The sequence below is a fragment of the Protopterus annectens genome, chromosome 1.part2 (genome assembly GCF_019279795.1).
Source record: "Protopterus annectens isolate FY-2018-M chromosome 1.part2, PAN1.0, whole genome shotgun sequence".
In the NCBI taxonomy this organism is placed as follows: domain Eukaryota; kingdom Metazoa; phylum Chordata; order Ceratodontiformes; family Protopteridae; genus Protopterus; species Protopterus annectens.
The window spans coordinates 915,045,264-915,071,848 of record NC_056727.1 but is presented as its reverse complement, the minus strand read 5'-3'; the positions used below and the strand labels follow the sequence as shown (position 1 = coordinate 915,071,848).

General features: G+C 39.9%; 1 protein-coding gene across 1 annotated transcript in view; it reads right to left on the bottom strand.

The window, feature by feature from the left end:
* The window catches only part of LIN9 (lin-9 DREAM MuvB core complex component), a 2,964,607-nt gene that overhangs the window by 2,901,407 nt on the left and 36,615 nt on the right, over positions 1-26,585 (bottom strand). The window lies entirely within an intron of this gene.

Sequence of the window (26,585 nt, the reverse complement as noted above, 5' to 3'; positions counted from 1 at the left end):
CCATTCCTCAGCCTATTATTTCAAAAGAGCAGGTCATCTCTGCGCTCTCCAAGGCCAGAACCACAGCATCAATGGGACCAGACAACATACCAGGTTGCCTTTAAACAACTTAAAACATGATCTAGAAGACCCACTTGAATCCCTGTTTTAATAACAGTCTAAGAGCTGGCTATGTTGCAGCAAAATGGAGGGCAGCAACAGTCCCAAAGAGGGAGAGTCAACCGACCCTGGGAATTACAGGCTCATAAGCTTGTCTAGCATCATCTCCAAGGCCATGGAAAAGAATCATTATGAACCCTATTAACAAGGACGTAGGTACTCTCCAAAATCTGGACCCAACAGTTTGGATTCTTTAAAGACAGATCATGCTTGTTAAACATGGCTGACTTCAAGAAACTCACCAAGGCCCTGGATGAGGAAAAGATGGCGCATACCGCATATCTTGACCTAGCGAAGGCATTTGACATAATCCCCCACTCAAGTAAAATAGAGAAACTCTCCCAATTGGGAATTAACCCCTACATTACCAGATAGTAGTGTCCTGTTGGTGAGCCAGTTGGTTACCTATCAAAATGGGTGGCTGCACCTTTAGCAAAAGACTAGTCACCAGTGGTGCACCACAGGGTTCTGTGATGGGCCTCTTACTGTTCAGAATTTATTTCTCAGAAGTACAGGCAAACTTGGGACAGCCTCTGGCTGACCAAGGTCACTGACCATTACAAATTGGGAGAAATCAAGTCCCCCAACAATGTTAACATACTGCATACAGGTTTAATGCAGACAAATGATTGGTGCCAAAGTCACGGATTAAAGCTAAATGCAAACAAATGCATTATTATTCCCTTTGGAAAAGCTGACATCCTTGCTAATTACATTACAGACAGCACCCCCCTAAGTGTAGACCCAGTGGTATGTGATCTGTGTAATCAAGCTGGACAGCAATCTGAACTTTGACCATCATGTATCCACAGTACTAAGGAAATCTTTCTACGTGGCACATCTTATAAGTAAAGGCATCGTATCTACATCTAAGGATGTTATAATTCCATTATACCCGGTGCTCAGACCAATAATTGAGTACAATGCTCCCTTTTGCATGTACCACGCCAGGCACAAGCAACAACTGAGGAGATCACAGAGGATTCTCACCAAGAAATTACAGGGTACACAAAACGGGTCTTATGTGGAAAGACTGAAAACCCTGTCACTGTATTCCATCTTCTACAGGTTCCTAAGGGGTGACCTGTGCCTGGCTTACAGGGCAGTCTCTGACCTGGCCTTGACGGAAATGCTACATGCATGAGGATCACTCGCTCCAGGGATCTTAACCTAGCCTCTGACATGAGCAGGTCATGCTGGAGAGATAGATACTTCTCCCAGAGACTGCCACTTGTCTGGAACAAGCTTCCAATTCATGTGAAACATAGCCCCTCCCTAACCCTCTTCAAATGCAACTTAGATCAAATGGATGGCTGACCACAAATTCACTCCTGGGGTGGCGCCCATGTCCTCCTGGAGAGAGGAAGTCAGTATTAACTTATTATATACCCTTCACATCTGTGAACTTCACTAACCGACAGTTGGGGTAACTCAGGATAAAAATGCCTAGGCTTGTAAGGGCTCCAAGGCAGTTGGCCTAGTAACCTTCTATGAACCTATAAATGTTTTAGCCCCTTGAGTTTTACACATGGTTCCAAGTATATTTTTATCAATGAGAGGAAAAGTTGCGGATTATAATAAAGTTGACAGAATTTGTTGGGAGGGGAAGAGGAAAACAATCAAGTGGTATAAGGTGGCATGTCTCACAGAACAATGTTGTTTAGGATCACCCAAACTGAAGGGCTACTTGAGAACTACACAGTAAAAGCTCATATACATAATTATTTATTTGACATTTGTTTACCGGGGTGGTCTGACTGTATCTACATAACCCGTTTTCAGCAGAGGCCCAGGGAGAAAAGCTCCACATACAGTACAATACAAATACAGTATAATCCAATACAATAAAGATTACATTATACAAAAAAAATAAGATGAAAGAACAAACTGCTACAAGATGTTGTAATATATTAATACACATCTAAACAGTTCTATACAGTTAAAACATTACAGACTATAATAGTCACTCATCATACATGATGTAGAAATAGCAGCCAGAAAGTTAGTGAGGCAGACATATATAGTAAGAGAGTTAAGGACAGAAGCAATAAAAGCCTGACCAGCAGCTGTGGTATAGGAGGAGTTAGAAGAGCTTTAGGATCTTGCAGTCTGTGAAGGATTGACATGCGAGAGAAAAGGAAGATCTGAGCATTAAGCAGGCTTTATATGCAGGAGAAGAGCCATGTATTTTTGAGATGATTTTTTAAAGAGGCTTTGAAATGGGTTAGGCCAGTAATAAACCTGGTAGCTAGAGGTAGTGAATTCCAATGTATAGAGACAAGAGTATGAATACAGAGAGAGTGACCAGGTTTTCTTGTGGGTTTTGAGATAGCCAAGAGAGTTTTGTCTTCTGATCGTAGGGATCTATTTGGTGTGTAAGGTGCGACTAGATTGGCTAGTGTAGGGCAGGCAGTAGGCTTGAAAATAAGGTTGTGCAAGGTGGATAGCTGATAAAGGCAAATTGGTTGGGTAGTTCAAGCTAGCTTAATTGTAGGAGTGGTTTATAGTGGTGTGTGTGATATTTACAATTTGTGGCAAACTTTGCAACTTTGTTGTAGCACGGTTCCAACTTGCATATGGTAGAATTTTGTAAGTTAGTTAAGATAGGGGCACCATACAGAAGAGAGGGAAGTAAAAATGTGTTTGCAAGGGTAGTTTTGGTTGCTGCAGTAAAAAATGTTTGTTTTTATATAAAAGTCCCAATTTTTGATGAGTTTTCTTTACATTTTGCTGTATATGGGGGTCAAATGAAAGTTTGTCAATGATAACACCTAGACGTTTGGTTTCCTGCACTATGGCAGTGTTGTCAGATGCAAGGATGTTGAAATGATCAGTGACAAGGGAGGTGTTTTTGGGATGAGAGAGTACTAGTTTCATCTCCTTTGGTTTAAGAAAGAGTTGGGCATTTCTTAGTCAGGATTCAACTGCTGTAAAAGGACTGTTGAGGTTTTGAGAGTAGTTCTGGTAGTGATTGAGCAGTGCAGATTATGGTGGAATCATCAGCATACTAAATCGGGGTCCCAGGGTGAGAGGCAGTGTGAAGGTCGTTTGTGAAAATGTTGAAGAGTAGGGGTCCTAGGATGGAGCCTTGGGGGAGTCCAGTAGGGGTGTGGAGAAAAGGTGAGAGTTTGTTGGACCATTTCACTGCCTGTTTACGATCCTTGAGGTAGCTCTGAAACCATTTTACTGTGTTATGTGAGAAGCCCAAGTTAAGACAGTGTGTTCAAAATTAATGGGTGAGACACTGTGTCAAAGGCCTTAGAGAGATCAAGGAATACTGAGGCTGTACAGCATCCTGCATCTCCAGCCTTGTTCATGGTGTCTGTAAAAGATAATAGGTTTGTAGCTGTGCTGTGGCTAGGTCGGAAGCCATGGGTTTTGGTTTAAAAAAAAAAAAAAAAAGACTGTTTTGCAATAGATATTGCATTACCTGCTGATAGATACCTCTCTCGAGAATTTTGGATATGGCTGACAAGATGGATATAGGATAGAAATTAGATGGATCAAAAGAGTTGCCTCCTTTGTGGAGCAGGGTGATGGGAGATTGTTTCCATATGGTAGGTACTTCTGATTCGGATAAAGACCTATTTATAAGGATACTGATTGGGTAGGCAACTGAGTTAGCAGCCAGTTTGAGGTAGTATGGGGGGAGATTGTCAGCTTAAGTACAGCAGGGTTTTAGTTTTTGTAGCAGTTTCTTAATGGTGTCAGTGGATATGGGCTGAAATGAGAATGGGGTTTGTATGACATTTTGTTGAGTATGGGGGTTAGAAGAAGTTGATGGCCTGGGGTCAGTGTCTGAATAGGTTGAAGGGTGGGGAGTTAGGGGTGTTAGTTAGTAGGTCTGAAATTGATTTTATGAAGTGCTTGTTAAAGTTTTCGGCTATTTGTGATGGAGAGGTAACAGGTGATAGGGTGTGCGCTCTCCATTCCTTCCAGGCTTAAGCAGAGAAGATATGGAGTGTCAAAATTTAATTTACTGGGGTTGATTTTATGCTGGAATTGAAGCTAGGAATAATATGATTTCTTATCTCTGTTGATTAGTTTTGTCACTCTGTTATGTAGTGTTTTGAAATTAACATGATTTTGTTTCCAGGTTGACCAGGCTAAGTCCATTTGCTTCATCAGGTGTTTACATTCCTTAGAGAGCCATGGTGCCAAGTTATTTTTTATTCTTTTCATACAAATGGGAGCTAGTGTATTAAGTATGTGAATGAAGGTGCTATTAAAGTATAATACAGCATCATTAAGGGGTAGTTTTTTTAAGGGGTGTCCAGTCTACTTCCTGCAGGAGATTGTTGAACTTATGCTGACAAAAATTAAGAGAGTTCCTAACTGATTTTATAGTGTGCACTCTTAGTTGTTGGGAGTTTGCTCCAAGGGAGTAAGCTGGTAGATGATCACTCAGTGAGCTAGGCAGTGTACCAGAAGAGGGGTAATTAGCAGGGTGGGATACTAGAATCCAGTCTAAGGTGGATTGGCAGGCAAGATCTTTGCTGTATCCTGTTTGAGCATTGATAAGTGGAGAAAAAAGTATACAGATTTATACTATTTGTGGGGAGTTGGAAGCTATGGTTTGCCAATCTATATTTATGTCTCCCAAGATTATTGTTTGGGATGTCCAGGATAAAATATTTTCCAACACTAGTATATTGTTACCTGGTGGGATATATTACAATTATGCAAATTCTTTTTGCTATATTAAGGTTCAAAAAAAGATTAGTACCTCAGCATTGGAAAAGATGGGTATATTACTGGTACAGGGTGTGATGTTGTGTGTAGAGAGATATAGACGTGCTATCCCTCCCCCTTTTTTTTAGATCTATCTCTTCTGGTTAATGCAAAGTTTGGCGGTATTACTTCGGAGTCTTTTACATTAGGATGTAGCCATGTTTCAAGTAAGGGCTAATACGTCAGGTTTATTTTGATCAATCCAGGCATGCAGTGGGGCTTTTGTATTACATATATTTCTAAGATTAAGTGCAAGTATGTTCAAGTCTTTGGGGTTAGTCTTGTGGTTAGGATTAGAGGGTGGGCCAGGGTTAAGTTATGGATAGGATTAGAGGGTGGGCCAGGGTTAAGATGTATGTCTACACATTTGAGTAGATAGGTAATGAAGAATGCATACCATGGGAAGTGTTTTTTATTCCTAGGTGAGAGTATTGGTGTCAAGTGTGGTTTCATAGGAGGTGAGGAGGCCAGTTTGTGGCTTGAATACAATGGGAGGATATAGGAGAAAAGCTGGGAGGAGATATGTGAGAAGCTGTGTGGTTTACTGGGGAGAGGGTTAGAGGAGGTTGTTGAAGCGTATTGGTGTGTGGGGGTATGCAAAGATATAGCTGTAGTGAGGTTGAGAATTAAGAGTAAAGAGGCTGGGCAAGTTAGGAGGAGCATGTCAACTGTGATAGTGAGTTTAACAATAGTAAAAGTGGAATTTGTGTGTTTAAATGTAGTACAGGTATAAATAAAGACAGTTATGTGATATGTGTGCAGTTGAAGGTAAGGTTGGAATGGTTTGACTTCAGAGTGTGCTTTGATAATGTGGTTAGGTGTTTTACCTTGCAGTTTGTGATAAGGACAGGTGGGGTTGACATGATTGGTCAGGGGTAAAATTATGGTGCAACGTTAGTTTGTGTGTATAACAGAAGAGAAGGTGGTAAGTTCGGAGTTGATTTAAAATAGTTTGAGGTGGCGACTGTATTGTGATGGTAGAGTAGAGTTAGATGCAAAAATGTATAGTAGTGGGCATGCGAGTTCAAGGGGATGGATGTAAGGGACAGCAGATAAGTTTAGCTAAATAAAAGAAAGCACGTTGTGCAAGAAATGTGAGCATAGACAGGGTTGGGTTGTACGTAACTGGATCATAGGAATGAGGGGGACTGGTTTGTGTAAGATAAGAGCAGAGGTGCTGGGGGAGGGTGGGATATGGGGGAAGGGCAGGGGAGTGTAAAGAACCCCCCCCCCAGATGGTTTACCAGCATAAACAAATCAGTGAGGTAGGATGTTAATGTATACAAAAGACAAGTCTGAACTCTAAATACTTGCCTCGAGTCACTGCATCTAATTTTATATTTATGGGCTTTTCAATGTCTTTCCAGGGATATGTTACACTGATAAGAGTGAAATATGCTGAAGTGTTAATGTAGCTTCATCTTCAGCAGTAAAAAGGCCTATGAGTGTGGGAGAAAGAGTGGGGGGATATTTTTCCACCAGATTCAATACTACAAAACAATGCAAACTAGACTTAAATTAAGTTATTTGCATATTGCCTTACATTGATTTAACTATTTGTTGCTTGTGTACTTCTTGCCAACTACGGGTGAAATTCAGCTGTGCAAGTTCTTTAGGTAGTGCGATATGATAAGTCGGACTACTGCTGCTGCTGCAGAAGTAATATATGCTTGTTTCACTGGGAGGGACAGAGGAAAAAGTTAAGGATTTCTTGATGGTTGAACTAGTCAGGTACAGCACTATTTGGCTATACTCATCCACCTTAAGTAATGTTTGGCAAACGAGTAGTGCACTATATTTCACAGTTTTGCATTTCAGCTTTCTAACCTTTAAACATACAGGATACAACACAAGCAGAAAGTTATAAATCAAATTGGAAAGGGATGATGATGAAATGCACTGTGGGGGGTGTTCAAGAAATAAGGAGAAAGTAGAATTTCGGATGCAGATTCTTAAGAAAAAAATCATACAGAATATTAGAATTCTAAGTAAGCAAACATGGGAATGGTAAAAGGAGATTTTACCAGTGGGGCTGTCTGCAAGCAGGGGTACAGAAAGAGGAAAAAGGGAGTTGAAATCTGCCAACTAATTAAATTTAATAGAAAATTTAGCAAAGGAGCCAAGGTACTGGAGCAAACTACAACAGAAGGAAAAGTAATGAGACAAAGCAGAAATTTGAATTGCAGGTTAGAGAATGCCTTCCCTATCAGAGATTAGTGTCAGGGTATAGGCAAAGAGAAAGGGATAGGGGAGTGCCAAGTTAAAGACCAGTGCAGGTACATAAATTAAGTGAATCTACAGCAAAAGCTGCTGTTAAAAAGAAGGGTTAGTTAGTACAGCATATAAGAATCAGAGAAGGTAAAAAAAAAAAAAAAGATTGTGAAGAAATACTGGAAAAGCAATTTACAAAAGGACTGTGCGTACATTTGTATGGCTCCCAAATATGCAACAAAGTTAGTAAAATTTAAGATTTTTTCATTTTTCATGGAAGTGTTTCCATGGGGTATTTTATACCCTAAGCAGACTTCAGAGAATTTTTCTTCAGATAGAAAGTATGCTGGTAAAAAACAGAAGCAATTGTGAATGTGTTTTTTTTTTTTGGTAGTTTAACTAGTACGCAGACGTTAAAATACTCACTACAGGCTGCTCCATCATTAATGTTGGGGAAGCAAATGGTTCTAAGGAAATGATTCTTCTGAACTGGGACACAGGATCTCTAAACTGCCTAGACTTAAGGCCTTACTAAGTTAATGCTACTGACTGATGAAAAAACAATTGCTAGAAAATAAAAAAATCAAGCAAGTACTTACTGGAAACTGTAAAGAAAAGAGAAAAATTTCAGGATGGATCTTTCAAAGAGGTTAAAATCAAATGTACATAAAAAATGGAATTAAAATAAATAAATGTAATTTGTGGGAACAATACATACAGAATAATGCTCAGGAGGTGTGATGCTTAAGAATGGCAGAAACTGAGCAATCTCTGTAATGCTGGAGTGAATGACCATCTTTAAAGAAAATGTGTACTACAGGAAAACACTGAGGAATATTTCATTGTTTGTTTTCTTTTCAATTAAACGTATGCGTTCCTGTGTCATTCCAATTGTGATTTAATAAAACTGAATGAACAACTACCAGCTGCATCTCTGAAATGGACTTTACCCAGGTTCCTGCAGTGGAAATTTAATCACTCGCTACTTGCGACCATTTCCCAGACATGCTCTACTAGAAGGCCAAAAGGGAAGCAAAGTCCTGTACTTTACTTTTGAAAAGTCAACCCTGGTAATCTACAGTTCGATCAATCATGCTTTGACAATACGAGTGAAATCCACACCTATGTTCACTGTACACACACAGTATATGCATAAACATACACTTATTTGCATAAATAAACATTTAAAGATAAGTACATTTACACACTTGTAGATGCATATGTATAAATGTATGCATGCGCATATGTACATGCAAGTGCTTATATAAGCAAACCAAAGAGTAAAAGGTCACAAAGATAAAGTGCTTTTCTCCCTGGGCCTCCCCTTAAAAATGGGCTCTGCTCAGTACCCAGCCAACAAAAATAAATGAGCAAAACAAGTAAACTATTTAGTTAGCAAAAAAGTCTGCAAGAAAAACCCACCCAAGCTACAGTTTTCACTCTGTGCCATCTTTAATCTTCTGTAATGGAGGTCCATGTGATATATGCAAATGACCCATTAAGGACAAAGTGCTTCAGCTACATTACTTTTTAAAGTCAATATGGTTACAGTCAGACCAATAATGCCAAATCCCACTAGCTGTAAGCATGCATGTTTCAGCCTCATTTAAACAAGCAGGTACAGTGTGTGTAATTCTATACAATATATATATATATATATATATATATATATATATATATATATATATATATATATAAATTTTTTTTAGCCACACGTCAGATTTTGCCTTTTTTTTTTTTTTTTTTTAACATTAGTGCAGCAATACTGACTGGATCCAACTAGGATATTTGTCTTTGCGTCTTTCGGCTTTTCCCGGTTAGGGAACTACGGTCTGCTAATGATTGGCAGTAGATTTTTTTATGTACTGGCTTGCCAGGCCTAACGCACAACCTTCAACGAAGAAGGCCCATTCACGCATGTCGCTACACAGAAGACGCTCTAACTGAGAATCGAACGGGCAACGTCTAACTGTGAGGCATCAACGCTACCGCAGCACCACCACCGCAGTGTCCAACTAGGATATTTGTACAATACTATTTTCTTTGAGCTGTATTAGTAAAAATGACTTAAAGTCTTAACAACCTAGCTATTCAGAAAATCTTTAGGCTGTTTATATAACTTGACACCAGGAGCTGCTGGTGTATTAAATTAGTTGCCAAGGGCATTCACAAAGTTAAATGTGACTATCAAAGCTATCAACTTCATAAAATACCATAACCACATTGCGATACATCAAAAGTAAGATAATATTCTATACTTGTAGTAACTGGGGTTTATATAATGCACCAACACTGCACCTCTTCCCGCAGTTAAGCCGTTTAATGTAATCCTGGGTTTTACCTGGATAAAAAAGCACTGCATATGCTAATGTACAATCCACACTAAACTCACTGAATCACCACCAATATAATACACATAACCGATAATGCATGGGTAGTTAGGGAAATAAACAGATCACCCAATGATGATGTAAAGCAGACTTCCCACAACTTGGAGGGAATCACTGTGCTTAGCAAAGACCAAAAGGCCTTTATCTATACCACTTTTTTTTTTTTTTTTTACTTTAAAAGGAGTATTTTTAAATGTAGATTTTTTTAGAACACATAGTCCCTTTCCAGATTTGGAATGGAACACTTCACATATTGTGAGCACTTATTTTTATTTATTTATTTTAACAGATTCTGGAAACCAGCATTTAGTATTCTAGTATTTGTGTGACTGGATCCAAAACATTCTGATTAGCTTAGACAGAGCACATATTTTAAATGTCATACGGCTATTCTGCAATAAGAAGCATTATTCTTGAAAGGTCTGAACTGAAGTTCTCTGAAAAGAGCTGAGACATGATAGAGGGTTGGGGAATCACAGTGGAGCTGTAACATTCTGCACTGCAATTTATACCAAAAGACAAACACGTTTTATACAGAATAACTTTGAAAAGAAGGAATTGGCTCTAGAGCTGTCAGAGTTTCTAGTTTGCATTCTAGAAAATGGAATATGCTGGTTGACAAATTTATGACTATTTTATGAGCCATACTACTTTGCCGCGGTGGTACGGCGGTAGCGTTGTTACCTCACAGCAAGAGGGTTCTCCCATTCGATTCTCAGCTGGGCTTGGGAGTGCCTTCTGTGTGGAGTCTGCATGTCTACTGCCAATCATTAGCGGACATGAGTTCTGCTGTGGCGACCCCTTACCGGGAAAAAGCCGAAAGACAAACAAACAAACAACTACTTTGCCTGAAGCTGCAGCATGGTGAAGGGGGTACCCTAGTGAAGCTATGACATTTTGCACTGCACTTCATAGCAAGAGAGAGAAAACAATTCACACAATGGGGTCTTGCCACCAAATTTTATTTATTTATTTTTTTTAACCTTCAACTGCTTTTGTATGACAACATTTCAAACCACAGCAATTCAGACACAATCTCAAGTGTCACCAGGCCAAGAAGATAATTAAGCACCAATACCCAACAGCAGTGGTATATTTACTCACTGGCCAAGTATAATCACAATGGAGAAGTGAAATGGATGACATCATCATGCCAGAAAGGAGTACATTTTAGCTACAGTTCCCAAATCCTATTAGGCCTTACTACCAATACACACTTTTTTTTTTTTTTTTAACTAAGTTTGGATGTTTTTATTACTTTATCCAAGATGTAGGAATAGTAAACATGCACAAATGTACACTTTGCATTCACATGACTTGTACACACATTTCTAAAATGAAATTTTTGAAGCAGTTCAACAGAGTTAAGACCCATCACCAACCACCTTTCAACTACATACCATATCAGCCAAAAAGATTAATATCACTAATACTGAAACTAAAGCAATAAACTGGAATACCTGTAGTGCAGCTTCTGATCATATGTACTTTGCACAAGTTTAAAATCTGATTATAACAGAACAAAGTCTGACTCAAAAGGAAATCTAATCTGTGTAAACTGACTGCATCCAAATATTCCAACACAAGTTACAGAAGAATTTACTCTTGATGAGCCTCCACAGAAGGACTTCTCACAGTGGAACACTCCATTATCCAGTCAGCATTCAAAATTTTTGTTTTATGTGCATAGCTTTTCTCCCTTTTTAGGATTTATCGCTGTGTAGACACCAGAGTCGGTCAAGCACTCCCAATATAACTTTGTGCAATGGATTTAATGGAGGAGATAGTTGAACTTGAACCACAGAACAAGTAAATATTTCAATGTAACAATCTTTTACATATTTATAAATTACACTAAAAAAATGTTACAAACATGTTTAACCCAAACATCACACTCACAATTTCTTTCTGTGTCACATAAATGAAACTGCAAGTGTCTGCTCATGCTTAACACTCAAAACACAGCAGCAAAATAGCCAAAATGTTTTATTAATTATTTCATTATAATTTTTTTCTCCTCCACCTCTTTACCCATGCTGCTCTTCCCCCACTACTGATCATTCAGCACAAGGCAATCTGTGAATGAGGCCTAACACCACCCTTAACATTCCCACACACACATCTCTCAAGTGAAATGTCTATTACAGTACCCCAGTGATGTGATCATGCTTCTATATACAAGCTAACCACCACATAGAAAGCATGAGCTGTTTGGCAGAATGAAGCATGTCTGACCCTAATGTTGCATTACTTCAGGACACCAGACCGACAATTAATGTTCACCCTGCAGCAAACTGGGCAAGGCAGGGATGTCTCTTACTCCCCAGGAAGGCTAAGCCAGTATCAGCTGCTCAGTCTCCACCTCCTCAGCCAGCTCCTCCAGTACCTAGGCTACTAAGTCAATACCAGGTAAAATGTACCAATTTATTATTTATTTGACATTTGTTGACCGGGTTAGTCCATATGAGACAGAGCCCTTTTTCAGTGGAGACCCGGGGAGAAAAGCTCCACAGTTAATACATTAAATTAAAGTTGGCTAGTACAAAGATATTAGTACAAACTCACAGGTATATAAATCCAAAAGCGGGTTAACAAGAATGACAATTAGTCTCTACATATCAGCATATATTACAAAAAAAAAAAACGCAACCAGTAGTCCACAGCAGGAAAAACGCCAATATGCTGAATTAAAATGTCAGTTTAATAAACAGGAACAAACAGGAAAGATAAACGCTTTAGCTATTAGCTTCTTCAGATCTGAATTCAGATCTTATTTTTTCTTGTGATACTACTTGTCTTGGTGTACCAGTGGCTTACTTCCTTGGGTAATGTTTTTACCTTAACTATATCAGCATATATTAGTAAACAGTGTTGAATAAAATGGACAACAATACAGATAAAATTTACAAGGAGTATAACAGTGGTTGCAGTGTGGTAAAAGGTAATTAGTAAGTGGTTCTAAATTTGTTCAACTACTGAGAGCGACAGACATCTGAACAGGATAAACTGGCTGTGAGAGGGGGAAGAGGAGGTAGCATGAAATACATTTTTATGAGTGTAGGTTCAAGGCAAAGAGTTAAGATGGATGATTTGCAGTGTAAGTGGAAGAAGGTAGGATTTCCCTGAAGTGGAAGAGTGGTGAGATATTGGGTGGGCTATAGAGATGGGTCAGTTGGGGGGGGGGGATAGCATAGGCATAGTTTATTTTTGTTTAAGTGATTTTTTTACTGCCTTTCTGAATTGTAGTTTGGGTCTAAGGTTTCTGATGTCCACTGGCAATTTATTCCAGGTTTTCAGCCAACAGCTATGATGTTTTTTTGCTATGTTGCTTTTGGGTTTGTGAATGGACAGGAGATGTTGGTCACAGCTCCGAAGTGTTCTAGCTGGGGTGTAAGGAATGAGTTGTTAAATTCTGCGACAGCTTCATCAAGGGGTAGATGTTTGAGAAAGGTCCAGTTGACAGCTGCGAGTGGATTGTTTAGTTCATTAGGATTGAAGTTTGGTTTCCGGCATTCCTTGACTTTTGTGAGGTTTGAGTAGGTGAGGACTTTGGTTGGGCAGTGGTCACGGAGGGTGTCAGGAAGGGTTTCAGTACTAGGATCCAGTCATGTAAGGATGTGTGGAAAGTGGATTTAGAGGTATAGGTGGGTGTAGTTACTAGATGGGTGAAACCATGTAAATTAATGGAGGTGGAGTGGGTACAGTGGAGAGAGTTAACCAGTTGATGTTGACATCTCCCATAATTATGGTTTCATGGAGGAGGTCTGACGAGAGCACGGATAGAATGCTTTCAGACTATAGTGATGTTGTCACCAGGTAGAATGTAGAGTGCAGCAATATTAACTGAGGTGTGGGAATTACTTTTCCAGTTAGCCAAAAGTAGTTCTGCAGGGGAGTAAGTAGGGGAGGGGGATGCTAGTGGGGTTAGTACAAGGTTTTCAGTGTACATGATAGCAACCCCACCTCTTTTTTTTTTTTTTGGTTGATCTTGTCGTAAGTTGTTATAGCTGGGAGAAGGATATCTTTGTCTGAGATGTGGGGTATTAGCCAAGTTTCGCTTAGGGCTATGATGTCAGGGGAGTGTTGTGAAATCCAAGAGTGGAATGCAGCAGTTTTGTTTACTAGGCTACTGATGTTGATAGTGTAAAAGGAGGTGTGTTTTGGTGGGATATGGGAGAGGGGAAGTGGCAGTTTGCAAGAAGGTATAATCAAAGGGAGAGTGGAGGCCAGGGTTCGGATGCATGTCACCTGCAAGTAAAAGGGAAAGGAGAGTGGGGAGTGGTTGAGGCTTAGGGATATGAAGAAAAAAGTATTAGTTTGCCTTTAGGCTGAGTCTATTTAAATTTTAAAAAGTTTTGTTTTTGGAGGAAAGGTTTTTGATCCAGTGTTCAGTGGTGAGGTTAAGAAAGAATGAGGGAGTTGAGGAAAAACTGGTGGATAGGTTGATGTGGGTGACTGGAAAGTGGGTTTAAGGGGAAAGTTATAAGAGGAGAGGTTGTACAAGATAATTAGGGTGGAAGTAGTGAGAAGTGTGACATGGTGAAATTTAGGCGAGTGCAGAGGTGATTGCATGTGAGAAGGAGATGAAAGGAAATAGTAATCCAAGAGTTTAATGTGCATTATTGAGGTAGAGAGTATTAGAGTATGTGCAAGTGGTGATGAGGTTTACTGGGTGGTAGAGTTGTAAGTAGAAGTAAGGCTGGAGAGGAGGGTTGGAGGAGACAGGGGAAGGAGGAAGGCGAGGGGTGGGGTTATTGGGAGAGTGGTGTGGAAGGTTAGAGAATAAAAGGAAATAATGTCAGGGGTGGGTGGGAATGGGGGTAGGGAGAAGGAGCAGAGTCTGAGCGCAGAGAGGGCGAATTAAGTGGGTTGGCCCAGCAGAACAAGGCAAGTGTAGACAGAACACTTACAAATCAGAAAGTGAAACCATTTTTGCTTTCAACTTTGCAGTAAGTGAAACCATTTTTGCTTTCAACTTTGCAGGAAAGTGTTGGTCCGGGGGGGTTGGGGGTTAGAGAAGGAGTGAGAAAAGGGAGTAAGAGCAAGGAGAGTGAAGGCACCTAGGGCTTAACTGAAGTGGTCAGAGCAGGCAGGGTAAAGGGGTCCCAGAAAAAGGCAAAGAAGTGGGCAGCAAGTGAGAACTGGCACAATGTGTAGTTACACAGTCATCTAGTGGACGAAGTGAGGGACAACTAGTATAATCAGTTATGGGGCAGAGAAGTCACGGGTAGTGAGAGAAAAGAAGGGGAGACAAACACCCTTGGGAATCCAAATGCACGTGTGCCGGCCCAGCTGAGTTCAGGGTATGGACTATTTAGTGAAATATAGCAGTGACCCTTATTCTAAACAAATGAACAGAATAAAAAGAAGTTACATCAACAGCACATATGTTGTAGAATTAGAAAGGCTCCCAAGTACCCGATTTGGCAGATTAGCAACTGGCCAGGTTATTCAGGCTGGTGGGCTGAGGGAGCGTCAACTCGTTCCCGAGCTAAAGAGGCTGGGAGCACACGTGCCGAAGGCAAGAGGGTGCCTGATGAGGAAGAATGCAAACTCCAGTAGAAAAGGACAGTTCTGCAGGGATCACTCCCTTATGCCCTCTGTATTTGGCCCCATGGGATCAAATGTGTCATATGGGAGTAAATCCAAGAAAAATTACCACCCCAGCAGTTATTAGTTTTAATACTTAAATACTAGCAACAGGAAGTTCCAAAAAATACTTCTATACATATAGTAGACCAAGTTTAATTATGGAAAATGTCCTTTTATTACTGGTTACAAAACAACAGAATGCACTGAAATTTTAAACCAGACATCTTCATTATTACACCCACAATTATACAGGTTAAAAGCATAACTTGTAACAGTAAAAGTTCCCTATGACCCTATATACTGGTTAATTAGCATCAGTAAAATCCTTAGTGACAACAGAATCCACTAAATGTGTGGCTCTATAAAATGGTCTCAAACTGCCATTTTTCTTGATCAACACAATACACCCACTTTATTGATTAAAATAAAGAGAGAGGGTTTTTTTTTAGTTTTCTTTTATACGACTCCTGACCTCAAAAGATCTAAAATACGAACAGTGAATAATTCAGCCACAGTTTCAAATTAACTTCCCTGACTATGGTATAATGATTGGATGCCAACATTGGTGCCATCTTGTGTTGACTTCTTCCCATTGAAGTCAACATCTTAAGAGTGTATAGGTCATTCAACACTGACCTCTGTCAGAGATGTATACTTATATGTATTAATCCTTCCTGCCTCTAGTTACTGCACTTGCTGTGGCTGAAGATATTCTTTACTTTGTTTCTGTGTCCTCATGGTCTTCCCAGTCCAAGTAGAGAAGATCAGCAAGCCTCTGAAAAGATTACAGATCTGTCTCACCTTCAGCTTCAGTCCCATCCTTGGAGCACTTCACACAGAGGAGACCCCTAGAAGCATATTGATTCCTCTCTGAAGTCTTTCATGCCTGACAAAAGTAGTCATAGAAATAACTATTCCCAACACTTCCTCCAGATGACCACAAGTTCTAGTAAATCCTGAAACATATGCAGGAATACGGGGATAGCCCAGTGAACTACCCTCACCCTGAGGGTATTTTGCAGGAGGGCTCTCCAATTTCTCTTCTCTTGTAGTCAGCGAGTCATGGAAATAATCCAGTGTTGTAGCCCCTATCTTTTGAACCCAGAAAGGATCCTGTAGCTACACAAGGATAAGAATGCTTTAGTACAAACTCCAGTGATAAATTCATAATCACTGCAGTACACCTGAAGGGAGTCTACTTCAAGTCCAGCTCATCCTCCCCAACAGTAGCTGAACCACTACAGGAAGTGGGCATATGCATTACCTACTTTTTCCATCTGGGCACTGCATCTTTTGCATCGGTTAGATTCAGTTTGAGATTGCCAACAAAATGGGTAAAATGTTGCAAAACTTGCTGGGGGATAATGAAGTTATATGCCACACATAAAGTCCAGTTAGAAACAGATGACTGTGCGACAGTTAACACCATGGATGGGATAACAAGGACCTGCAGTTTTAGTCATGCCATACATGGCTGTATGGCATCCTTCGTTAGTGCCTCCTTTTTCAGCATTAAGTTTTTCTAGGTGAAACCAAAAGATAAGTGCCAGAGAGTGTAAAGCATGATGGGGTTAACACAACAGTAGGCTTTTTAAAGGTCCTACAATTTACTTTTGTTAGGATGGAGAAGCATCCTCAGCAACTGATGCTTAAGTGGCATCAACTGCAGCAAAGAATTCAGAAATTTGGAAAGAACCAGTACAGCTCTGAAACGTATCAGAATGGACAGCCATCCAACAGTAGGAATAGCTGGCAAAACCAGGAGACCACAGCATCCTATCTCCAGGAGGGCACAGCAGTAGCAAAATCTCTGAAAGTTTGCTTTACTATCTTGGTCTGTAGGCCGTCAGGGTTGACTGCCCTTCCCATTTGCCTGTGTGGACAACCATCACTTAGGACAGATGACATGGACCAATTTATCTAGAGATTATAAAACTTCCTTTCAACACCCTCCACCCCCTCTCTTTGTTAACAGTCATCCCACCTTTTCAGAGGAATGTAGACAAGAAAAAAGGTCCTCATACACATCCAAAAATACACAGCCAAAAAGGACTATCCAGGAGGTCCCACCTGACAGGACATGATCTATATATTATTCAGAATGCAATTTTACTGTATAAAAAAGAAAGCAAAGGACTTTGTGCCATATCTAGATCTCCCATCATTTCTACTGCAGCTTTTAGATATTTAGATAACATTAACGCACAACAGATACTGCCCACCATTACAAAATAAGATACAAATTCAGATTTCATTGTACTCTTAGAAAAGCACCTGCAATTACACTATAAAGACCTCCTTTTAAATGAAACCCTACTCTAAAATTCTCCCAGATATCTGTATCAGATTACCAGAGAAAATTAGATGTGCCATCATAGTGTACGAGCCACCAAAAGATTTAAAAGGACATCTTTATCTACCTTGCAAATGAGAATGTTTAGCCAACCTTGGCTATATAAAGCCACCTCAAACATTTCTGTCTTAAACGTTAAGAATTTTTCTATTCCACTCAGTTGACCTACAGTCTCAAGTATACATTTTGAGTAGGAGTGATGCTGTAATCCATTTCAGGTATAATTGCTGATATTTCACGCCTTCCCATGTTTTACTGTTCAGCACATCTGTATTATACTGTATATACACTTAGTTATGTATAGCATTCTTATCTATCACTGTAACAGTGAAAATAACTTCTTGCTTGTCAAACTGTAGTACTTTTTTTTTCTTTAACATACCTCTTATCTAAAACCAGTGGGCAATGTATTCCATTTTTGTGTAAACATTTATGATTTTGTCAGCCTCTATGGCGTGTGCCATGCGTGAAAGGGGACTTTAGATCAGTGTACCAACCCAGTGAACAAATGGTAAGCAAGCAAACAAGCACATAAATGGTTTACTTTGAAGCCAAATAATGATCAAAACTTCTCTTTTGAGAGTGTGCAATGCAAACTAGATGCAGAACTACCTTACACTTAAATGTTTACAGTATTACAGAATATTACAACAGCTCAATGACAACAAAAACAAAACAAAAAATATAGAAAGTGTACATTCAAACAAGAAGCTGACATATAAGGCACAAACAAGAAGAACTCTACAAAGAAAAGCTGAACATTTAAGAGTCAAATGCAAAAAATACTGCCTAAATTTAAAATTATTATTCTAAATAAAAAAGAACCTTCTAAGAAGGTAGACCTGTCTTGCATGGCCACATCATGAAGGTACTGAATTACTACTGCCTCATCAGATAAAAGAACTCAGATTCCATATTAACCAACAGCAGCTTCACTCCAGTAGACCAATGCTGGTCAGCTGGAAAACAAGGAATCATCAGCTGTTAAACGAAAAGTGGACTCTGGTCATATATGCCTCTGGTACTGACCAAGCCACCACAGGTAGCCAGTGCAAATCACAAGCTCAATAAGGCCACACTGTGAATTACCAGCCAGCGCTCTGTTGAGAAATCTGCACCTGCAGCAGGCAAGCAAAGACAGCATTGCAGCAATCAAGTCCAAAAAGTACTGGAGACAGAACTGCTTCCAGGTTAAAATGCAGTGTTGGATATGTCATTCTGGAAATGTTTTCAAGAGGAAAATACAAAGAGTTGATTAAAACAGCTGATAACTTGTTGTAATTATTCTAGAACACACCTGCTTCCAGGTTAAAATGCAGTGTTGGATATGTCATTCTTGAAATGTTTTCAAGAGGAAAATACAAAGAGTTGATTAAAACAGCTGATAACTTGTTGTAATTATTCTAGAACACACCAAGTTTATTCAGAATGACAATTCCATCCTAATTTTCCCCATGAAAGATGAAGAGAGACAAATAGGAAGTTTTGCACAAAGTAATATGCATCAGCATCACCTCAGTGCTTGCCAGGTTTAGGTTACATTGACCAAAATTTAGCAAATTCCAAAGAGAATCCAAGAAGTCCTCAAAAGGGATAAAGTCCATCATACAATCCTAAGAAAGAAAAAGACATGGCATCTGCTTTCTCTCCTTAACCAGAGTCCCTGTCAAAAGGAAATCAGCACATTGAACGGGGGGAGGGAGGGTTCAGAATCAAAGCATCTCACAAAATAATGGGTGCTCCAAGACATCCAAGAGGATCCCAGGGAATCGTTGTTACTTGAACAATTATTTTTGATAGACAAATGCATTAAAGTGATTCACTGAAAAATCAATTAACACAATTTCAAGTTTTTTTTTTTTTTTCAGGGGAGCAAGCCCCTCTGCACCTCCCTGTATGAGGGGGAAGGCCTCACACACACACAAAGTCAAGAAGGACCAGGAGGGATTAAAAAAATCTCTCTCACCATTAAGAATGAATTTAGGACACACAAACCATCAGTCTTGCTTATATTGGTAGCATGCGTGGGATAAACTGCTAACTGTGACCCCAGACAACCCAGTTCAATTAGCAGCTTGTCCACTTGAGAGTGAAGGCAGGAAGGATGGGAGGTGTCTCTGTCCTAGGGTGAGGCAACATGCTAGGAATCTGTCTATTTCAGCTCAGACAGAAGTCAGTGCTCAGAGTAGATGTTAAGCCGAGGGGGCAGAGAGAGGACAGAACAAGAATGGACATATATAGATCTGGTGTGGGACGTGTTCAGGTTACACTCCACTGCCTACTCAACTTTTTTTTTTTTTCTTCCCCAAACACCTTTACTGAATTATCACTTGTGACATAGGCAAATTAGATTCACATTCACATAAAAGTAATCATGCTATAAATCAACATAACACTTTAATTAATGTATTACTATACGTCATATAACCTAAACAACATTACATAAATTCTTAAAAAAAAAAAAAAAAAAAGGCAGGAATTGAATAAACATCTTTATTAAACCATCACTTACTACATAGGCAATCACACATTTATACAAGTGAAAACAAACCACACCGACACAATCCTAGTTGCAAGCATTTTACATCACAGACCATACAGACACTATCAGTTGCAAACATTATACATCACTTATCTACCCAATTTTTTCCAGTCAAAAATTACATAGCTCAATTATGTCCTGCCGCCTTTTAAACCTCATTCCTCCCTTGCACGTATTGCTTCCATTTTTTTCCTAAGTAGTTTGCTCCTATCCTTTTCTAAAGATCTCAGTTCCAGTTGTTTTATCATCTCCATTACTATATTCACTACTTCCAGTATAGTTGGCTTGGATTCGGATTTCCATTTTCTAGTAAATGCTTTTTTGGCAGCCATCATTATTAGACACCGCAAGGGCTTACCATGCCTAGGCAATTCAGATTCTGTATCATGGTTCAGAACAATTAGCTCCCTTGTCTGACCAATCTGCCCACGCAGCATGTCTGACAATGCATCCCGGATGGAATCCCAAGTCTGTCAAATAACCACAATCCCAGAAAATATGTTCCCAATTACCTCTTTCTTCCCCATCACACCTCCAACATTGGTCGTCTGCCTGAGGAAAAATTATCTACAGACTACTTGGGGTATAGAAATATCTATGCAAACATTTCCAGGCAAAAATCCTAAATCATCTACATTTTATTGCATATTTGGGAGACATACATATATCCTCCCACTGTTTCTTTGTAAATTACTTAGCCAGTCTCTGTTCCCAAGCCTTTCTAACCTCCTCTGGTTGATTCTTATGGTTATCATGCAATATTCTATATGCTCTACTGATTATCCCTTTTTTAATAGCAGCTTCTGTTCTATATTCTACTAAAAACTCTACAAGTGCTGGTCTTTTATTCTGGAAACCCCCTATTTTTTTCTATTTGCCTACACTCTGATATCAATCCCAGATAGGGAAGGCAATCTCTAACCTGCAGTCCAAACAAATTCTTGGCATCTTCCCATTATATCATCTTGGCATCTTCCCATTATATCATCTTTCCTTCTGTAGCCATTTGCTCCAGATACCTTGGTTCTTTTGCCAGTTTCCTTCAATAAATTCCAGCTCTCTCTTGCTTACCGTCTATATCCCTAATTGCAGTCATCCTTATCAGCAAATCTCCTCCCTCCAATCATGTGCTGGTTTAGTTCTTAGAATATTTTCTGCTATTTTATGGATAGAATATTCTGTATGATTGTTATTCTCCTTTAAGGCCTGTAGCCAAAATCCCAACCTCTCCTTGTTTCTTGAGCCCTCACCCCCATTTCATCATCATCCATTTCCACTTTGAAATATAGTTTCCTGCTTGTACTATGTAAAGGAGTCTTAAATGAGTAACTCTGAAGTACCCCTTCAAATTGGGTAAATGCAATCTGCCCTGTTCTACTGGAAGAATCAGCTCATCCCACTTGACTCTTGCCGTCTTCCCCTCCCAGATAAAGTCCTTCAGCTCTTTATTAATTGCTATCCACAACTTCTCCTCTGGCTGATAAAAATATTCCTGACCTGTGTATAAGACTAAAGGGACTAAACACTGCTTGTATAGTATCCATATAACAAAGCTTTCATTTTCTCAGTTTTTGCATTATCTTTTGTTTAGTCCCTTCCCACATATCCTTAGCTGCCACACCAGAATCCTTTTTAATCCATACACCTATATATTTCATTTTATCACATCCCCATAAATATGGATATTCTGAACCAATTAGTGCATGGGTACATAACTTGTCACTACCGCCTTTATTTTAGCTTTATTAATAATGTTGCATCCCGAAAAGATCTGAAACTGTCCAAATGGTCTACAACACTGTAATGTTCCTTTTTGGTTTTGTGAGGTATAAAATACCATCTGTAAAAAAGCCAGCTTTTCTTGACTAACATACCAATTAGATCCTTGAATTTCTGGAGTCCCTTATTTTCTTTACCAATGGTTCCAAATATAATGCAAATAATAAAGGGGAAAGAGGACACCCTTGCCTGGTTCCTCTGCTCAAGCAGAAATCATCAGAGAGAACCCCACCCACTTAAATTTTCACCTGAGATCCCTCATATATCATCCTAATCAACTTTATCATTTTTTTCAGGAAATGCAAATGCTTCTATTGCCCAGCTCATAAAGTCCCAGCTTACTCTATCAATGTTTTCTCTGCATCAAGATCAAACAACAATGACATTTTCTTATATTCCGCTTCCCTCTGGATCATCAATGTTCTGTTAACGTTCTCCAATGTTTGCCTCCCCTCCACCAAACCACGTTGATCCACATCTATCGTTTTTTTACATTACTTTTGCCATCACTGCCTAGTCACCTCAGGCAATGATGTCAGCATGCTGAGGGACAGAGAGAGGCCAAGAAAAGCTCCAAGCTACTCATCATGAAGTGAGTTGCCAACGAGGAGAGAATGGCAGATTTGTTTCACAAATGGGGATGCAAAGGCATTTACCATTACAGCCCTGATCACGTGGAAAGCCAGGCTGATCACAGGGTGGCTCCATTTACCAGCACACACAAATACACAAACACACACGTACATCAGTACTATGAATGAAAGTCAGACTGACAAAAATAATGGAGATCATGTAAACAAACAAGAATGTGTCTTGCTATAAACCTTCCAATAAAAGAAATGCTCAAGACATGGCTGCAGTTCCAAGGAAAAACTCCTCCTATAGTTTAAGGCTTCTAACACTGCAACAGCAAAGCGCACTCATCTCTAAATCAGAGAACAAATGAAGTTCAGAAATTCAATATTGTGTCAATTTTTTTTTTATGTTTGCCAATAATGCTCTAGTTAGAAAGACATCACCATGAAAGGAAATGGTCATAAAAATCAGGAAAAGTACTAGTACAAATTCCACCAAACAAGACATAACAAGCCTAGTGAGATCTCGATCTAGTCCATGCGAGGCAGATAGGAGAGGAAAAGGAAAAAACATTACTTGTGGTTGAGACCAGATGGCATAACGGTTAAGGTCTTCGCCTCTGATGCACAAAATAAAAGGTTCAATACTAACCTCCCGCCAATACCTGCTTAGAGTTTGCATGCTCATGCATTGTGTCTGTGGGGTTTATTCCACCTCCAAAAAACATGCTGGGTGCTTCCATCTCAAACTCGCCAATGAATACAGCTGTGGGCAACAGCACAGATTCTACAAGGTGACCTACAGAAGGAAAAGCTGTGTAGGGTAACCGCTTTGGGCATCTACTGTAGTGCACAGTTTCCTCAAGACAGGAGAATACAGATCACAGACTGCATGCCGTGGCCCTGGGTCAGTAAGCTACTAGCTGTCTGGCTGCACAGCCTGGGTTGCTCTGTTGAGTGAAAGCTGGACGCAAAACCAATCAACCTGTCAAACAAACTGAAATGCTACACTTAATGTAGGTTCACCTACATGACGGAGCTTGAAGTGGATGACATGATGGTAAGTAAGAAGCTGGACCTCCCACTTATCCAAGAGAAAAGATGGAAGGGTAGTGCAGTAAAGCCACTTGGCTTGGTATCTAGAAAGTCTACTATTCAGGAGGAGGACAGGCTGGAAATTGTGTGGGAATTGTGGTGAGAGAGAGGCTTCAGAAGACAGTGAAGGATGTCATCAGAATTAGAGACAGACGCATGGCAATCAAACTCCAGTGTAATGCTAAGCTGAGATCATGAATACTGCAGGTTTGTGACAATAAAGAATAGTGCACTAAAATAGCAGTTGCAGGACCTAATAGACAAAGCAGGACAGCATGAATGGGTGTTGATAATGGGTGACTTGAATGCGCACATTGGGACAGACAAAACAGGATACTATGACTGCCTAGATTACACAGGTGGGGCAACAGAAATAAAGGAGGAGAGGCCATTCTAGACTATCTGGCAAATGGCTTGCTAGATAGTAGCAAACATATGGTTCAGAGAAAGAGAGAGAGAGTTACAGGATCACACAACAGCGGCAAACATACAACTTGGGTAGACTTCCTCCTAGTAAGGAAAGGGCACTGGGGAAGAATCGGTGATTGCAAAAATCACTCTCCGTTAAACAATCAACCCACAGTATAAACAACTGGCTGCCATTATCAGATGCAAGCAGTGGTCAGAGAAGGTTCTATGATCAGACACCAGGCTGAAGACTTGGTAGCTGATTGGAGAGAAAGTACAATAGTTCAAGGAATCATTTGGGGCTCTAACACCCCAAGAACAATAGGAAATAGATGGAATTGAAGGATGAAAGCACATCAAAACAGCATGTGTGAGGACTACAGAACAGATATGTTGCAGAGCCCATGTATGGAAATAAGGTGGTGGTGTTGTGCAGAAGTCCACAAAATCATCAAAAAGGAGTACAGGAAAAAAGTGGGAAAAAGGAAAAGATGAATCAGGTTAGGAAGGAATACTGGACTGACTAACAAAGGAAAGGAGTTACAATAGCAAAGAACATGGAATCAAAAGGCACTCATCAGCTTCTGGAAAGTGACTTTGTAGTTTTTTGCACCACCTACCATCAGGATACAAGGCAAAGACAGAAATATAAAGATAGTTAGACACCCTTCATAAGGGATGCCAACAATTTGCTCACCAGGACATCAAAGGCATACATAAGGAGCACTTCCAGCAGCTTCTAAATGATGAAAACCCCATAGAAGCTGTACTGCCCCAAACACAGCCTACAATGAGAGAAGAACAGGAGCTCACTCTAGAAGTAGTAAGAATAGTACTAAGGAAAATTAAGTCAGGGAAAGCAGCAGGTTCAGATGGGGTAACAGCACACATGAAAGACACTGGGTAAGAAAGGGAAGAAATGGCTCTTGAGGATATTCAGAGCAGTATGGAGAGAAAGACATATCCCAAATGACTGGAGAATAAGCATACTTGTGCCACTGTACAAGAACAAAATGGGACACCTGCAACTGTGTGCAGTACAGAGCTATCAAACTCCTGTCACACTGCATGAAAGTTCTGGAGAGGGTGACTAATAAACAGATGCATAGTAGTAGAAAATGAGATTGGAGATGAGCAGTTCGGACTCGGATCAAGATGCTGCATTACTCACCTGATGTTTGCAGCGAGACAGATCATTGAGAAGAAGCTAAAGATGAGGAAAGAGTCCAAATGGACATTCCTAGACTTGGAGAAAGCATATGACAAGTTCCCAAGAAAGATGATTTGGGTAGTACCGTGGCAGTTGGAGCCCAGAAACATTGGTAAAATTAGTGCAGGCTATGTACAAGGACCCAGCGACTGTACAAACAGTGTGCAGTCTCGCAAAGGAGCTCCCAGTAGGAGTGGGTGTGCAACAGGGCTCAGCTCAGTGTCCACTGCTGTTCATACTGGTGATGGACTACATTGTAACAAAAGTTGCTGTATGCAGATGATGTGGCATTACAGACAGACTCTGAGCAAGAATTTCAGCAAAGGATAGGGGAATGGAATGCAAAACTGAAGGCACATGGGATGAAACCAAGTAAAAATAAGACAGTGGTAATAGCAGCAAATTAGAGAACTCAGAAGAAGCTGGGAAAGGAGATAAAAGAGAAGATGGTGGAACAAGTTAATAGCTACAAATACCTGGGAGTGGTGGTTGAGAGGTCAAGTCTCTATGAAGAAGTCAAAGCTAGAATCAAGAGGGGCTGCGCCAACTAGCACAGTGTGTGTCAAGTGTAGTATATGACAGAAGAATGCCAAAGAAGTTGAAAAGTAAGGTGTACAACACAATGGTGTGACCAGTACTACTGTAAAGGTACAGAAACCTGGGCAGCAAAGGCAGAGCAGATGAAGCTCCAGGTGATGGAAATGAAGTACTTGACACAGGTGGTAGGATACACACTGTTGGACAGATGAAGAAATGAGAACATAAGAGCAAAAGCCAAAGTAGCTCCAATTGCAGAAAAAATAATGAGAACAGATTACACTGACTTAGGCACATGTACAGAAAAAGTAGAAAACAATCTGGTGAAGAAAATTTGGGACAGACAAGAAGACGGCAAGAGGAAATGAGGGCGTCCAGCAAAGAGGTGGATATATTGTGTGAGAGAAGATGTGCGACAGTCAGCCATGACTGCCTATAAGGCAGGAGTATGGCAATGAAATCGAGAGAGATGGCGACAGTTAACAGGACACCTCGACCCCATATAGAAAATGGGAAAAAGGGGGTTGATGATTATGAAGATGGTAACTTGTGGTTTCCTCATGTCTGATGCAGCTAAAATAAATTTGAGAGTGTGAAAGAATTATATTGCTACTACACTACAACTCAGCTTATATGAAGCAGCAGATGGAAGAGACTAACAATGAATACCTTAGCTGCCAAAAAAAAAAAAAAAAAAAAAAAAAAAAAACTGCATTTATTTTTTTTCGGCTTCTTCTTAACCATGAGAAAGGACTATCCTTATGGATGATAACACAGGCTAAGCTCTAATTGCATTTCTGAGACTTGAGAATGAGTTCGAAAGTGATGAAAAGAAAAAAATTACAAAAAAAAAAAAAAAAAAAAACAGAATGGCAAATGCTGCACATCGCGGCTCTCCTAGAAAGTGTTTTTGTTTTGTTTTTTAGCAAGGGGAACCCCATACCTGTGAACTTATGTAAATCACCTCCAAATCACACCACCTCAGAGAAAAGGGTAAACTCCC